Source organism: Vombatus ursinus, unplaced genomic scaffold (assembly GCF_900497805.2).
Source record: "Vombatus ursinus unplaced genomic scaffold, bare-nosed wombat genome assembly UNPS02011572.1, whole genome shotgun sequence".
Lineage (NCBI taxonomy): Eukaryota > Metazoa > Chordata > Mammalia > Diprotodontia > Vombatidae > Vombatus > Vombatus ursinus.
Window position 1 is genome coordinate 222,175 of NW_020951350.1, and position 18,028 is coordinate 240,202.

Consider the following 18,028-nt stretch of genomic DNA (forward strand, 5'->3'; position numbering starts at 1 on the left):
AACCCAAAATGGGGTCATGAAGACTCAGACATGACTTAAATGACTCAATAGCAAGAAACAAGAAGAAAGGTTCACTTCGGTAAGCAGAAAGACCACTTCATCACTTGAGATGGGGTGAAGGAGGAGATATGGTAGAAAGCAACTGAGTGATAGGAGATGAGGGAGAGAGAAGAGGGAACTCACAGCAAATGGCCACATTTTTCAAATCAAATAATAAGATTATGAAGAAAACCAATTGTATTAAAAATAGTTATCAAAATTGTTTTTTGAAAATTCAGACTCCAGGTTAAGAATAATTTAGATGACTTGCTATATAATAGAATTTGAGGTACTGGAGTATTTTTTATTACTTCCTCTTCATTTCTTACCTTTTATATTATTTCTTTTGATATTTTGGAATTTTTGTTTTTCTGTCCAAATGAAATATTTTTATTGTTTCACCTCACTCTAAAAAGTATTCATTTAGTAGTATGATAGGTTGGAATAGCACTAAATTTGTTAATTATATTAGTAGTATTGCCATTTTCATTATAATGGTATGGATCAACAAAAAACTAAATAATTTAGCTATCTAAGCTTTTTAAAATTTTTTTCTCTGAGTGGCATTTTGTATTTGAATCTACACAGCTATTGTGTTTATTCTATTTTGTAAGTTGATTCCCAAATGTTTTATGCATTTTGTAGTTATTTTGAATGGGATTTATCTTTTTTTATAATTACTTCTTGATACTTGTTATTGTTATGTAAAATGCTATTGTTTTTATGAGTTTGTTGTACAGTTTATAACTTTGCTGAAGCTCTGTTCATTCTTTAAGATTTTCTGAGTAAAACATCATGTCATCAGAAAAAGGGATAGTTTTATTTCCTCTTTTTCTACCTTTATGCCTTTAATTTCTTCCTTTATTTCTTTGCTATGGCTAACATTCCTAGAACTATCAAATAATGGGAGGGGAAGTGGGCAGCCCAGCTTGATATAAAGCATGCCTTTGGTTTTAGATGGATAATTTTTATAATATTAAAAATCCCTCTATTCCTATACTGTGAAGAATTTTTAGCATGAATAAGTGTTGTAATTTCTTAAAAGCTTAGATTTAGGATGTTATGATTTTTGATATGATTATTATTATTTAAATATGATTATTATTATTGCTCATATGATATGATCTTTATCATTTTTTATAATGTTGAACCATTCTTATATCCATGGAATAAATCTAGTTTGGACATAATAAATGCTTTCTTGGATAAATTGTCCTAGTCTTTTTTTTTTTGCCAGGGTTTTATTTAAAAATTTTGAACCAATATGCATTCATAATAGTGTACTATAGTTCTCTTTCTTTGCTTTATTCTTCCCTGGTTTAGGCATAAGGTCTATGTTTTTCTCATAAAAGGAGTTTGGTATAGAACTTTGTTGATTTTGATACTACTTATAGCATAGGTATTAATAATTCTTTAAGAGTTCCACTTCTGGGAGCCAAGATGGAAGAGTAAGAAGCAAATTGCTCTCACACTCCCATATTAACCCCTGAAAGCCCAGAAAATATTGCCCCAGGAAAAACCCTGGAACAGCTGAACCAGTAGAAAGGCAGGGTGCAGGAATCCTGTAGCCCAGGAAACTTGAGGGATTAATAAAAAAGGCCCGTCTTGCCCTGGGAGAGGGGGAGCAGTACAGAATGGGAGATGTTCCAGCAAGCTAGTGGAAAGCCCTACCTCAGAATACCAGGGGGAGATCCTGAACCCCAGGTGGTGGAGCAGGCAAACACCAATACCAGGACCCCCCAAGTGCCTCAGTACAGGCAAGACAACCAGTGGAAACCAGCTTGGAAAACCACCACATGCCACAGTGTTCTCTGGCAGCCAAGTCTCCCTGTGCCTCAGCAAAACTCTGGAAAGCACATCTTCAAGAAGAAAAGCTCCAGGCAGAGAAACATCCTGCAGCAGTGAAACATACCTCTGCAAGGCCTGGGTGAGCAGAAGCCAAAGAAAAGAGCACAAGACCCAGGTGGGCAAGTATCCTCCAGGGGCCAGGCTTCCCACCCCTACCCCTAGAGCTCCAGTGTTGCTGATTCCAGCCCAACACCAGGTAAGCTACCAAAACCCTACAGGCTCCAACTGCCGGCATCTGAGGCCCCAGCACACAAAACCAGTGACCAAGCCCTGGGCTCCCAGCACAAGAAGCTTGGGTCAGTGGCCCTGCTCCCTAGCAGGACAGATCAATTTTTTTAAAAGTCAGGAAATAAGCAAACACCATGAGCAAAAAGAAACATACAATGACCATAGAGTCTTATTATGGGGACAGTGAAGATCAAGGCAGAAATTCTGAAGAGGACAACATTGTCAGCAAACCCACATCTGAAACCTTAAAAGGGAATATGAACTGGTCTGAAGCCCAAAAAGTCTTCTTGGAAGAGCTCAAGAAGAATTTTAAAAGTCAAATAAGAGAGGTAGAAGAAAAATTGGGAAAAGAAATGAGAGGTATGCAAGAGAGAGTCAATAGCTTGGAAAAGGAAGGACAAAAATTAACTATAGGAAAAAAATCCTTAAAAAATACAATTGGCCAAATGGAAAAAAAGTACACTGAAGAAAACAAGTCCCTAAAAAATACAACTGGCCAAATGGAAAAAAAGTACACAGAAGAAAACAACTTAAAAAGCAGAATTGGCCAAATGGAAAAAAAGTACACAGAAGAAAACAACTTAAAAAGCAGAATTGGCCAAATGGAAAAGGAGGCACAAAAACTCACTGAGGAGAACCCCTTAAAAAGTAAAATGGGTCAAATGGAAAAGGAGGTACAAAATCTAATAGAAGAAAACAATTTGTTAAAAATTAGAATTGGGCAAGTGGAAGCTAATGACTCTATGAGAGAGCAAGAATCAGTGAAACAGAAACAAAAGAATGAAAAAAAGATGAAAACATAAAATACCTCACTGGTAAAACAGATGGACTGGAAAATAGATCCAGGAGAGACAACTGAAAAATTATTGGTCTACCTGAAAACCATGATGACAAAAAGAGCCTGGTCAGCATCTTTCAGAAAATCATCAAGGAAAACTTCCCAGAGGTCCTAGAACCAGAGAGTAAAATAGTCATAGAAAGAATCCACCCATCACCTACTAAAAGAGATCCCAAATTGAAAACACCAAGGAATATAGTAGCCAAATTCCAAAATTACCAAGTCAAAGAGAAAATACTGCAAGCAGCCAGAAAGAAACAATTTAAATATCATGGAATCACAGTCAGGATTATGCAGGACCTTGCAGCTTCTACATTAAAAGATTATAGGGTATGGAATACAAAATTCCATAAGGCCAGGGAGCTTGGATTACAACCAGGGATCAACTACCCAGTGAAAATGAGCATAATCTTTCAGGGAGGAGATGGAAATTCAATAAAATGGGGACTTCCAAATCTTCATGATAAAAAGACCAGAACTCAACAGAGAATTTGATCTTCAAATACAAGACTCAAGAGAGACATAAAAAGGTAAACAGGACAGAAAAAACAACATTTTATTAATAAGGTAGACTGTTTACATTCCTACAAGGGAAGATGACACTTGTAACTCATGATAATTTTGTTATTACACCATTTTAAAGGTGTATACATAGAAAAAGGGAGTGGGTATAAGTTGACTTTGATGTAAAGATTAAAAAAACTAATAAAGTGGGTTAAATGGATCTAAGTAAATGGATTAATTAGATCTAATTAAGGGATTGTACTGGGAGAAAAGGAAAGGAGAAGACATACAAGGGTAAATTATATTACATGAAAAGGTACAAAAACCTATTACAGTAGAGGGAAAGAAAGGAGGGAGATGAGCATTGTTTGAACCTTACTCTCATCAAATTTGGCTCAAGGAGGGAATAATATAAACAGTTAGGTATAGAAATTGAACTTACCCTATAGGCAGTAGGAGGGAAAGGGGGAAAGAAAAGGGAGGGAGCTAATAAAAGGGAGCAGGGATAGAAGGAGGTGGAACTGCGAGAGGCAGTGGTCAAAAGAAAAACACTAGTGAGGAGGGAAAGGAACAAAGGAGAAAGAAAAGTATAAACAGGGGGAAAATAAGATGGAGAGAAAGACACAGATAGTAATCATAACTGTGAATGTGAATGAGATGAATTCTCTCATAAAACAGAAGTGGATAGCAGAAAGGATTAAAAACCATAATCCTACAATATGTTGTTTACAGGAAACACATTTGAAACAGAGGGACACACAGGGTGAAGGTAAAAGGCTGGAGTAGAATGTATTATGTTTAAGCTGAAGTAAAAAAAAAAAGCAGGAGCACCAATCCTAATCTCAGACAAAAGAAAAGCAAAAATAGATCTTATTAAAAGAGATAAGGAAGGAAACTGCATCCTGTTAAAAGGCACCATAGACAGTGAAGTAATATCATTACTAAACATATGAACCAAATGGTATAGCATCCAAATTCTTAGAGGAGAAGTTTAGGGATTGCAGGAAGAAATAGACAGCGAAACTGTACTTGTGGGGGACCTCAACCTCTCCCTCTCTGAACTAGATAAATCTAACCACAAAATAAACAAGAAAAATTAAGGAGGTGAATAGAATTTTGAAAAGTTAGATATGGTAGACCTCTGTAGAAAATTGAATGGGGATAGAAAGGAATACACTTTTTTTCCTCAGTGGTACATGGCTCATACACAAAAATTGACCATGTATTAGGGCATAAAAAAACCTCACAATCCAATGCAGAAAGGCAGAAATATTAAATGCATCCTTTTCAAATCATGATGCAATAAAAATTATATGTAATAAAGGGCCATGGAAAGATAGATTAAAAATTAATTGGAAATAAAATAATCTAATCCTAAAGAATGAATGGGTCAAACAACAAATCATAGAAACAATCAATAACTTCATTCAAGAAAATGACAATAACTAGACAACATACCAAAACTGATGGGATGCAATGAAAGCAGTTCTTAGGGAAAGTTTATATCTCTAAATGCTCACATGAATAAATAGAGAAAGAAGAGACCAATGAATTGGGCAGGCAACTAAAAAAAATACTAGAAGAAGAATGAATTAAAAATCCTCAATTAAATACTAAATTAGAAATACTGAAAACTAAAGGATAGATGAATAAATTTGAAATTAAGAAAACTATTGAATTAATAAATAAAACTAAGAGTTGGTTTTATGAAAAAAACTAATAAAACAAATAAAAATCAATAAAATTTGGTTAATTAAATTTAAAAAAGAAAGAAGAAAACCAAACTACTAGTATCAAAAATAAAAAGAGTGAATCTACCACCAGTGAAGAGGAAATTAAAACAATAATTAGGGACTTGCTCAACTGTAAGTCAATAAATTTGACAATCTTAGTGAAATGGATGAATATTTACAAAAATATAAATTGCTCAGATTAACAGAAGAGGAAGTAAAATACTTAAATAACCCCAACTCAGAAGAGAAAATTGAACAAGTCATTGATGAACTCCCTAGGAAAAAATCTCCAGGGCCAGATGGATTTACAAGTGAATTCTATTTAACATTTAGATAACAATTAATTCCACTACCATATAGACTATTTGGGAAAATAAGCAAAGAAGAAGTCTTACCAAATTCTTTTTTATACAAATATGGTGCTGATACCTAAACCAGGAAGAGTCAAAACAGAGAAAGAAAACTATAGACTAATTTCCCTAATGAATATAGATGCAAAAATTTATATAAAATATTAGCAGATAGATTATAGGAACTTATCACAAGAATAATACACTGTGACCAGGTAGGATTTATACCAGGAATGCAAGGCTGGTTCAATATTAGGAAAAGTATCAGTATAATTGATCATATCAACAACAAAACTAACAGAAACCACATGATCATCTCAATAGATGCAGAAAAAGCTTTTTTACAAAATACAACACCCATTCCTACTAAAAACACTAGAAAGCATAGGAATAAAAGGAGTCTTCCTTAAAATGATAAGTAACATTTATCTAAAACCTTCAGCAAGCATCATATGTAATGGGGATAAACTAGAAGCATAAGACCAAGGGTGAAACAAGGATGTCCATTATCACTAATGTTCAATATGGTACTGGAAACATTCCGCAGCAAGAGAAGAAAAAGAAATTGAAAGTATTAGAATAGGCAAAGAAGAAACAAAGCTATCACTCTTTGCAGATGATTTGATGATATACTTAGAGAATCCTAGAGAATCAAGTAAAAGAAAACTACTTGAAATAATAAATAACTTGAGCAAAGTTGCAGGCTATAAAATAAATCCACATAAATCATTGGCATTTCTATATATTACCAACAAAGCCCAACAGCAAGAGATAGAAAGAGAAATTCCATATAAAGTTACTGTAGACATTATAAAATATTTAGGAGTCTACCTACCAAAACAAACCCAGGAACCATATAACACAATTACAAAACACTTTTCACACAAATAAAGTCAGATATCAATAATTGGAAAACATCAGTTGCAGATGGATAGATCAAGCTAATATAACAAAAATATAATTCTACCTAAACTAATTTACTTACTCAGTGCCATACCAATCAAACTACCAAAAATTATTTTACAGAGTTAGAAAAAATAATAATAAGATTCATGTGAAATAAAAAAAGGTCAAGAATATCAAGGGAACTAATGAAAAGAAATGCAAGGGAAGGTGGTCTATCCCTTCCAGATCTTAAATTGTATTATAAAGCAGCAATCATCAAAACTGCTTGGTACTGGCTAAGAAATAGAGTGGTGAATCAGTGGAATAGGTTAAGTATGCAAGACACGGTAGTCAATGACTATAGTAATCTACTATTTGATAAACTCAAAAACCTCAGCTTCTGAGATAAGAACTCACTATTTGGCAAAAACTGCTGGGAAAACTGGAAAAGAGTATGGCAGAAACTAGGCATAGATCAAAATCTCACACCATATATGAAAAGAAAGTCAAAATGGGTTCATGATTTAGATATAAAGGCTGATACTATAAGCAAACTGGGAGAGCAAGGAATAGTTTACCTGTCAGATTTATGGAGAGCAGAAGAATTCATGACCAAACAGGAGATAGAGAACATTATGAAATGCAAAATGGATAATTTTGATTACATTAAATTGAAAAAAATTTTGCACAAATAAAGCAAATTCAATCAAGATTAGGAGGGAAGCAGAAAACTGGGAAAGAATTTTTACAACCAGTGTCTCTGGTAAAGGCCTCATTTCTAAAACTTACAGAGAATTAAGTCAAATTTGTAAGAATACAAGTCATTCCCCCAATTGATAAATGGTCAAAAGATATGAACAGGCAGTTTTTGGTTGAAGAAATTAAAGCCATCTACAGTGAAATGAAAAAATGCTCTAAATCACTATTGATTAGAGAAATGCAAAACAAAACAACTCTGAGGTACCACATCACACCTATCAAATTAGCCAAGATGACAAAACAAGAAAATGATAAATGTTGGGGAAGATGTGGGAAAATTGGAACACTAAGGCATTGTTGGTGGAGTTGTGAAATGATCCAACCATTTGGCAGAGCAATTTGGAATGATGCCCAAAAGGCTACAAAAATGTGCATATCCTTTGATCCAGCAATAGCATTTCTAGAGCTGTATCCCAAAGAGATCACAAAAATGGGAAAAGGACCCACATATACAAAAACATTTATAGCAGCTCTTTTTGTGGTGGCAAAGAACTGGAAATGGAGAGGATGCCCATCAATTGGGAAATGGCTGAACAAATTGTGGTATATGAATGTAATGGAATACTATTATGCTATAAGAAATGATGAGCAAGCAGACTTCAGAAAAACCTGGAAAATCCTGTATGGACTGATGCTGAGTGAAGTGAGCAGAACCAGGAGAATGTTGTACACAGTAACAGCCATGTTGTGAAATGACTAATTTTGATAGACTTAATCCTTCCCAGCAATGCAAGGATCTAAGACATCTCCAAAAGTCTCATGTTGGAAAATGCTATCTACATCCAAAGAAATAACTATGGAGTTTGAATGCAGATCAAAGCACACTATTTGCTCTTTCTTTCTTTTGTCTTGTTTCCTCTTTCTGGTGGTTCCTCCTATTGGTTCTAATTCTTCCTTACACCATGACTAATGTGAAAATGTGTTTGATAGAAATATATGTATAGCCTATAACTGTCCTATTGGGGGGGAGGTGGGGAGGAAGGAGGAGAAAAATTTTAAACTCAAAATCTTATGGAAATGATTGTTGATAACTCAAAATAAATTAACATAAATAAATATTTTTTTAAAAAAATTCTTTGAAATTTTGATAGAATTATGTTGTAAATCCATTAGTATCAGAAAGATTTTTGTTTCCTTTTGTAAGTTTTTTTTACAGCTCTTTCCTTTTCTAAGACAATATATTTAAGATCTCTATTTGGAATCCTATTACTTTGGGTATTTTCTATATTTTTAAGATAACCCTCTATTCTTTTTGTGTTCTCAGTTGTTTTTTGCATATACTATACACAGTTGTCTATAGTAAGTTCTATAATTTTTGTGCCCTCTGGTTTTGTTGTATTTTCACCTTGTTCATTTTTTGTTTTGTTGATTTGATCTGCTGCCCTCTTCTTTTTAACTGGGTTGTCTAAGGGCTTATCAGTTTTGCATCTTTTCAGAGTACTAGCTTTTAATTTTGTTAATCATTTCTATAGCCATTTTGATTAATGATTTATCTATTTTACTCTAATTTCCAAGAATTCTTTCATACTTATTTGACTTTTTTATTTGTTGACTTTCTCATTTAAAATGCATATTCATTTCATTAATCTTTTCTATTATGTTAATGTATACACACGCGCACACATACACACATATATTCATATATATACATATGTATATGTGTGTATATATACATACACATATATACATATATATATTCCCTTTGGTGCCTTATATGCATCCCAACTAAACAAACTATTATATTATTATGGTATCTTGTTTCATAATTATTAATTGTTTCACTGATATGTTCTTTGAACCATCCATTATTTTTATTTCATGATTATCTCTTTAGATTAAATTTTTGTCTTGTTTTTCCACCTGAATTAACTATTAGTTTTATTGCATTATCTATTAAGTATATAATTAGTATGTCTGTCTTTTTACATTTGTTTTTAATTTCTCTTTTTTATGCTTTATTTAGTATTTTATTTCACCTGGTTACATGTAAAACAATTTTTAGCATTTCTTTCTAAAACTTTGAGTTCCAAAGTTTCTCCTTTCCTCAATCCCCACCTCCTCTGTTGAGGAGGCAAGCAATTCAATATAAGTTATATATGTGAAGTCACGCAAAACTTTTCCATAATAGTCATGTTGTGAAAGAAAACACAGACAAAAAAAAAACCTCAGGAAAAAGAAAGTAAAAAAAGTATGCTTTAATCTGTATTCAGACACCATCAGTTTTTTGTCAGTGGATATATATCATTTTTCATCATAAGTCCTTCGGAGTTGTTTTGGATCATTGTATTGCTGAGAATACCGAAATCATTCACAGATGATCATCTTACGATATTGCTGTTACTTTGTACACAGTACATTTCACTTTGCATCAGCTCATGTAAGTCTTTACAGGTTTTTCTGAAGGCATCCTACTCATTATTTCTTACAGCAAAATGATGTTCCATCATAATCACATACCACAATATGTTCAGCCATTCCCCATTGATAGGCATCCCCTCAATTTCTAATTCTTTGCCCCCAGAAAAGAGCTGCTATAAATATAAGTCCTTTTCCTTTTTGTTTTTTATCTCTCTTGGGATACAGACCCAGCAGCGGTATTGCTAGGTCAAAAGGTATGCTTGGTTCTATACCCCTTTGGGCATAGTTCCAAATTGCTCTACTGAATGGTTGAATAAATTTACAACTCAACCAACAGAGCATTAAAGTCTCATTTTTCCCACATTCCTTCCAGTATTTGCCATTTACCTTTTCTGTTCTGTTAGCCAATCTAATAGGTATGAGGTAGTACCTCAGAACTCTTTTAATTTGCATTCTCCAATCAATAGTGAGTTAGAGTATTTTTTCATATGGCTATAAACATCTGATTACTTAATCTGAAAACTGATCATACTTCTGATTAAATTTCAATTGGGAAATGGCTCTTATTTTTATAAATTTGACTCAGTTCTCTATGTTTGAGAAATGAGGCCTTTATCAGAGAAACTTGCTTCAAAATTTTTTCACAATTACTATTGCTAACTGTATTTCCCTCCATCATATCCACCCCATTCGTTCTATTCTCCCTATCCTTTCACTCTGTCCCTCCTCAAAAGTGTTTTGCTTGTGACTACTCCCTCTGCCAATCTGCCCTCCCTTCTATCATTGTCCCCTTTCTCTTGAACCCTTCCTTTCCTACTTTCCTGTAGGGTAAGATAGATTCCAATACCCAACTGAGTGTGTATTTCCTCTGAGCCAATTCTGATGAGAGTAAGATTCATTCACTCCCTTTTACCTCCTTCCTCTTCCCTTGTACTGTACAAGCTTTTTCTTGCCTCTTTCATGTGAGATAATTTACCCCATTCTACCTCTCCATTTCTCTTTCTCCCAGTACATTCCTCTCTCACTTATTAATTTTACTTTATAGATATGATTCCTTCATATTGAACTCACACCTCTGCCTTCTATCTATATATATTCCTTCTAACTACCTTATTAATGAGAAAGATCTTATGAGTTACAAATATCATCTTTCCATGTAGGAATGTAAATACTTTAACCTTATTAAGTACTTTATTATTTCTCTTTCCTATTTATATTTCTATACTTCTCTAGAGTCTTGTATTTGAAAGTCAAATCTTCTATTCAGCTTTTGTCTTTTCATCACGAATGCTTGAAATCCACTATCTCATTGAATATCCATTTACCCCCCTGAAGGATTATACTCAGTTTTGCTGTGTAAGCAATTCTTAGTTATAATTCTAGCTCCTTTGCCCTTGGGAATACGATATTCCAAGACCTAGAAGCTTCTGTATCTTGTGTCATTATGACTGGGATTCCATGACACTTGAATTGTTTCTTTCTGACTGCTTGTAGTATTTCCTCCTTGACCTAGGAATTCTGGAATTTGGCTGCAATATTCCTGGGAGTTTTCATCTTGGGATCTCTTTCAGGAGGTGATTGGTGGATTCTTTCAATTTCTATTTTACTCACTGGTTCTAGAATATCAGGGCAGTTTTCCTTGATAATTTCTTGACAATATCTAGACTTTTTTTCTTTTATCATGGCTTTCAGGTAGTCAAATGATTTTTAAAAGATCTCTCCTGGATCTATTTTCCAGGTCAGTTGTTTTTCTTTTCTACTTTTTTTTGGTGAGGCAATCAGGGTTAAGTGACTTGCCCAGGGTCACACAGCTAGTAAGTGTCATGTGTCTGCGACTGGATTTGAACTCACATCCTCCTGACTCCAAGGCCAGAGCTCTATCCACTATGCCACCTAACTGCCCTTGGGTCAGTTGTTTTTCCAATGAAATATTTCACATTGTCTTCTATTTTTCATTCTTTCGGTTCTATTTTATTATTTCTTGATTTCTTATAAAGTCAGTAGCTTCCAATTGCTCCATTCTAATTTTTAAGGAATTATTTTCTTCAGTGAAATTTTAGATGTCCTTTTCCATTGGGCCAATTCTGCTTTTTAATGCATTCTTCTCCTCCTTGTCTTTTTGAACCTCTTTTGCCATCTGGCCTAGCCTGTTTTTTAAGGTGTTATTTTCTTCAATATTATTTTGGTATCCTTTACCAAGCTGTTGACTCATTTTTCATGATTTTCTTGCATCACTTTCATTTCTCTTCCCAATTTTTCCTCTGCCTCTCTTACTTGATTTTCAAAATCCTTTTTGAGTTCTTTCATGGCCTGGAACCAATTCATATTTTTCTTGGAGGATTTGGATGTAGGAACTTTGACTTTGTTGTCTTCTGAGTCTGTGTTTTGATCTTCCTTGTCAGCATAATAACTTTCCATAGCTAAAGTTTTTTCCGTTGTTTGCTCATTTTCCCAGCCAATCACTTGACTTCTACCTCTTTTTTAAAGTAGGGCTCTGCTTCCAGGGCTGAGGTTTCACAGATACTTCTAGGGACATGTAAGTTTTCAGTTCTGCCAAGTTGGCATGATCTAAAGAGAGGTGTTTACTACTCTCTTGGCCTGTGTTCTGGTCTGTAAGGGACCACAAGCACTCTTTTCTGCCCTGGAACTGTGAAGATGGTGCTCTCTCCACTGTGGCTGCAAGCTCTAATGTGCTAGTGCTCCTCCTCACCCTGGGACTACCGTCCAGGACTGTGACCTGGATCTGATTATGGGCAAAGCAATAGAATTCTGCATCAGTGCTAGCAAAAAAAAAACAAAAAAGCACCAAACCCTGTAATCTCCTTCTGAACAGATGTTCAACACCTTTGCTATCAATGGGCTGAGAGTTCTAGAAGCAGCTGCTGCTGCTGCTGCTGCTGCTGCTACTGCTGATTCAGTCACTCCCAAAGCCTGGTTTGCTGTGCTGGACTGTGTTCCACTCTCACCCAACTCCAACAGACAGATTCTGATGATCTTCTAAGTTGTTTTTGGTGTCTGTAAGCTGAGAGGTCTGGAAACTGCCAGTGCCACCAATGATTCAGTCACCCTGAGGCCTACTCCAGGTTTGCTTGGGTCTGTTCTGCACTGGTGGCCTGTGCTGGACTGCATTCCTCTCTCAACCTGGTGCAACAGACCTTCCCGGCTAATCTTCTTGGAAATTTGATTCATTCTATCTTTTTGTGGGTTCTGCTGCTCTAGAATTTGTTTAAAGTAATTTTTAAAGGTATTTGGAGGAGATCAGAAGACAGTTCCCTGTCTTTACTCTGCCATCTTGTCTGTGCCTATATTTTTCAATTTCTCTGTACCCTAATATGCAGTCTCTTTTTGTGGAAATGTTATATGGAACAGAGAAATATATTCATTCTATTACGCTTCAACTCAGAAGGTTCCATATTTTAACTCTAAATTCTCTAGCATTTTTTCTAATTCTATATTTCCCCTTATGTTTACCTCCATAAGATTTGTCCAATCTTAAAACATTAAGAGAGACACATTAAAATCCCCTACTGTTATTGTGTTACTATGTATTTTTACCACACATTTAATTTAATTTTTCTTTTATGAATTTAAATGACATGCTATTTGGAGAGTATAAATTTAGTATCAAGATGGGTTCATTGTTTATAGCTTAAATAAGCATCATATTTACCTGCACTCATGTCTCATTGAATCATTGAGTTTGGTTAGCAACATTCTATCTTTTTCAGGAAGTCTAATACTTGGGTAAAGTTTTACATTTTTTCATTCTAATCTATGTATTTTTTCCCAATTTTCCTTCTTCAGAAGCCCTAATTTCCTTTCTTTTAAAGTCTTATTTCATTTATTTTAACTACACTTGGATTTCTTATGACAAAGCCATTCCTTTTTTTTCTGAGTCTCTACTTATATTTGTTATGGAGTTACTATCTTCTTATAGGTTTACTTCTTGGACTTCTCTTAACCCATAGCATTTCTTCATTTTATTAGTTTTCCTCTGTCTGTAATTAATTATTTCTGCAGGCTCAATTCCTGCATTGGGACTTCATGCCATGATTAGACCCTGCCCTCCTTGCATCACATTTTGGGCAGTTTGGCCCTGGTCCTCTCTCTACTTTATCTGAATGCCACTGCCACTTCCCTATTGTAGTTTTGGATGAAATATCATATCTTGGTCCCTTCCCTGACCTCTCTTTTAAGTCTGGCCTAGGAGAGTAAGTTGGATCCAAAACTGAGAGCTGGTCTCAGTCTCTGATTCAGTTCCTACTTTCCATCTATGTCTCCTTGTGGTTCATAATGTGTTCCATTCTTAACTCCATCCTTGTCTCCTTCTTGCACAATCACCTACTGAGCTTTGTCCTGATACAGACCTGAAAGTAATGACCTTAATATTGGAAATCCCACAGGCCTCTTAGAGGTACCTTTGATGTGTGCCTTTTGTGTGCCTCTCATCCTTTTCCGTTTCCTTGGATGGTTATGTATGAGGAATTAATGTTGTCCTTTAATTTAGCTCTGACAAGCTAGAACTCAAAATTCCACTGACTTTTGGCCATCATTTCAGGACATCACTTTGTTTTCAGTTCCACCGCCCAGAACCTTAGACCAGAATGTCTGTGGGCTTCCAGGTATCTTCTATAGTTATGATCTTGATGGAGGAACTTAACTGGTGTTTATCACAGAACTGGAAACTGGGACCTCAGAGGCCATTAAATCCAATCCATACTTGAAAGGAATCCCCACTATAACATACTTGACAGGCAATTAGCTGTCCAGCCTTTGCTCGAGGACTTCCAAAAAAAACCCTCACCACTTCTTTTTTTTTTAATTTAGTTAGGCAATGGGGTTAAGTGACTAGCCCTGGGTCACACAGCTAATATGTGTTATGTGTAAGGCCAGATTTGAACTCGAGTCCTCTTGAATCCAGGGCTGGTGCTCTATCTACTGCGCCACCTAGCTGCCCCCTACCTCACCACTTCTTAAAGCAGTCCATTCCACTTTTGGGAAGCTCTAATGTTTAATGTAATCTTGGCTTGCCTCTATTAACATAGTTATCAAAATAGTTGTTTGAAAACACGTGGAGTCCAGGTTAAGAATGATTTAGATGATTGCTGCTATATAGTATAGGTTGAAATATTGACATGCTATTTCTTCTTCATTTCTACATTTTTCATTATTTCCTTTGATATTCTAGAGCTTTTGTTTTTCTGTTCAAATGATTTTTTTATTATTTCATCTACCTCTATAAAGTATTCCTTTGGCAGTATGATTAGTTGGTATAGCACTAATTCTCTAAATTATTTTGTTAGCATTGTCATTTTTATTATATTGGTATGACTCAACAATAAACACTAAATATTCTTCTAGCTGTTTAAGTTTTTCTATTTTTTTTCACTAAGTAGCATTTTGTATTTGAATCTGATAAGGCCCAGATTTGTAATGATTTTGCTATTATGAAATGGCTAGTGCTTATGTCCCCAGTTAGAAAGTAGACCTCTCTAACAAGGGGATGAGGTTTTAGCTTCTAGTCCTATATTAAGAAAGGCCTCTCTCTTTTGTTTGGCTCTCATTGCTTTCCCATGCCCTCATGACAGAAATAAAGGATGCAGGCTACTTAAAGACAAGATCAGTCACAGACATTAATAAAAAATAACATTAATAATCTGGCAAATGTGGTCTTCAAACACAATTTTAAAAAAACACAATTAGGTAGAAGTAAGGCAGAAACTCAGTAAGAAAGTAAGGAAGGCTCATCTTCCTGACTTCAAATCTAGCCTCAGATACTTACTAGCTGAGTGACCCTGGGCAAGTCACTTAACTTTGTTTGCCTTAGTTTCCCCATCTGTAAAATGAGTTGAAGAAGAAAATGGCAAACCATTCTAGTACCTCTGCCAAGAAAACCCCAAATGGGGGTCACAGAGTCACACATTTCTGAAAACTGAAACAACAAAAACAAAGGAAGGAACAGGGTATAGAGACTTCTCTTTTTCAAAGGTCAGGTTTTCCCTTAGCACACTCATTAATAGAATGATCCCCTGACAAAAAGTTTCCCACAGTCACACACCTTTCTGCTTGTTCATACAAAGATCACATCTCAAAGCTTTTAAAAAAAGAAATTGTAGGTGTCTTGTTCACTGGCTCATCCACCCTGCTCTTCCCTACCCTCTCCACCTTTAATGGCTGATATCACAATTAGGTTCCTCTCTTCATAATCTGTGAGTAGCTAGAAATTCCAAAGGGATTGGGGGCCAACTCACCCCTTGCCCTAACTGATTCCATTAGGAAATTAAGCTGAAAATTGATCTCTTTTGCAACTTCTACCCAATTCAAAAGGTTCTTCTCTCTCAGGTCAAACACAATTAGTCATCCTCCATCTGCATGACAGCCTTTCAAATACTTGAAAACACCTATTATGGTGACCCTCAGTCTTTTTTTCTCTAGATTAAACATGCCCAGTTTCTTCAACTAGTCTTCATATATTGTTCTTGGTTGGGCTTGACTCAGATCAGTCTCCTGGTAGTTTAGGTTTGATCCTAGAACAAAATGAGACACTTATATAGTAAGTCATTCGTCTCTTAACAATAGGAGATTTGTATAACCAAGAAGGGGAAGGATATGCAAGAAAGATAAGCATTGAGGGCACTTTGAATTGATTTAGCTGAATGAAGTTTTCTTATCTGTGTTACTCATCATGATCTATCAGCTGAATTCTCAATGGATTCCCCCCTTCCTCAGAGCTATTTCAACACATTCATTTTTTTTTATATCCAAGTGTACAACTTTACATCTATACCTATTGAATTTCAGCTTATTAGCTTCACTTCAATGGTCTAGTCCAGGGGTGGGGAATCTGTGGCCTAAAGGTATCTTTAAATCTGATGAGCCTTTACTTGAGTCAGCATAGAATCAAGGACAGATCCTTGGGATACTCCCTAAGAGATCATCTGCCAAATTGATTTTAAATCATTAACAACTTCTCCCTCTTCAACTGTGCAGGCAGTTCTGTGTCCATCTGATTGTATTATCATCTTATCCATTTCTTTCCAAATTCTCTTTGGTTTTATCAAATCCTTGCTTCCTCTGGCACCTGTTCTCTTCTTTTCTGAATTGTTTCTCAAGGGTGTTGGGCTTGGCTGGAACCTTTTAATGAAACTATTTTTGCCCATATTTATTCTTCAGCATCCATGGTATCTTTACAAAAATTGATAATGTTAGAAATAAGTAAATTGAAAGTAAATGTAGAGAAGCAGAAATATTAAATCCATCTTTTGTGAACTACAATGCAAAAAATGTAGTCAACAAAAGAAATAACAATAGGTAAAAGCTAAGTAATTGCATCCTAAATAATAAGAGGGTAAGACATGAGTGATAGAGTTACAAATTGATGCCACCTGCACCCAATGCCAGCAAAACATGACCAGTTAACTGATTCCCTTACCATCTCTTGGGTGAGAGTTCCCAAAGCTGCTACTGCTGCTGACACCTTCATGGCTGCCTCCAGTTTGTGCTGTCATGCTCTGAGCTGGCTCCTACCCTGATGTCAGAGACCTCTCCTACCAGCCTCCCAAGTTGCCTTAGCCTAGAAAAATGTCTCACTCTGACATTTTGTTGGCTCTGGTGCTCAAAATTTTGATTTGAAGAGTTAAAGTTGTTTGGAGGGAATGTTGGGAGAGTTCAGCTGGGTTGCTACCCATACTCCACCATCTTGACTCTGGCCCTCATTCTATGATCTTTTGAAAAAAATCTCTAACCCCTAACCCCGTATTTCCACATGAAAAGAGCTTTGACAGATAATCTTTCATTAGCAACAGCAGCAGAAACAGCAATAGAGTATGAAGAAGCTACCTGGACCTGGAAGTCAGAGGTTCCTTGCTTCACCCATAATCCCCTGCTATGGTCCAGAGATGACTGTGCTCTCCCAATAATAGTAGCAGCAATGTGCAGGAGCACAGAACAAAGAACTGTGAAGGACCTTAGGGATCATGTACTGGGCTCAGAGTCAGGAAGATCTTAGTTCAAATCCTGCCTCAGATACTTATTTGTTGCATGACCCTGGTCAAGTCACTTATCTCTGCCTTTCTCAGCTTCTTCAACTACAAAATAAGGATAATAATAACACCTACCTCATGGGGTTGTTGTGAGGGTCAAATGAAGCAATATTTGCAAAGTGTTTAGCACAATGCCTGGCACACAATAGATGTTTAATAAATGCTTATTTCTTTCCCCCTGTTTTGGTAAGAGATGAAGCAACTGAGACCAAGACCCATTAAGTGACTTATCTAAGGTCACACAGACAGAAGAACTGGGATATGAACTCAGATCCTCTGAATTCAAGCTCAGTGCTCATTCCATTGCACCAAACTGCAAAGGTAACACCCTCACTATACACACCTTCAAGGCACTATGATTGACTTTCTCTCTCTCTCTCTCTCTCTCTCTCTCTCTCACACACACACACACACACACACACACACACACACACACACACACAC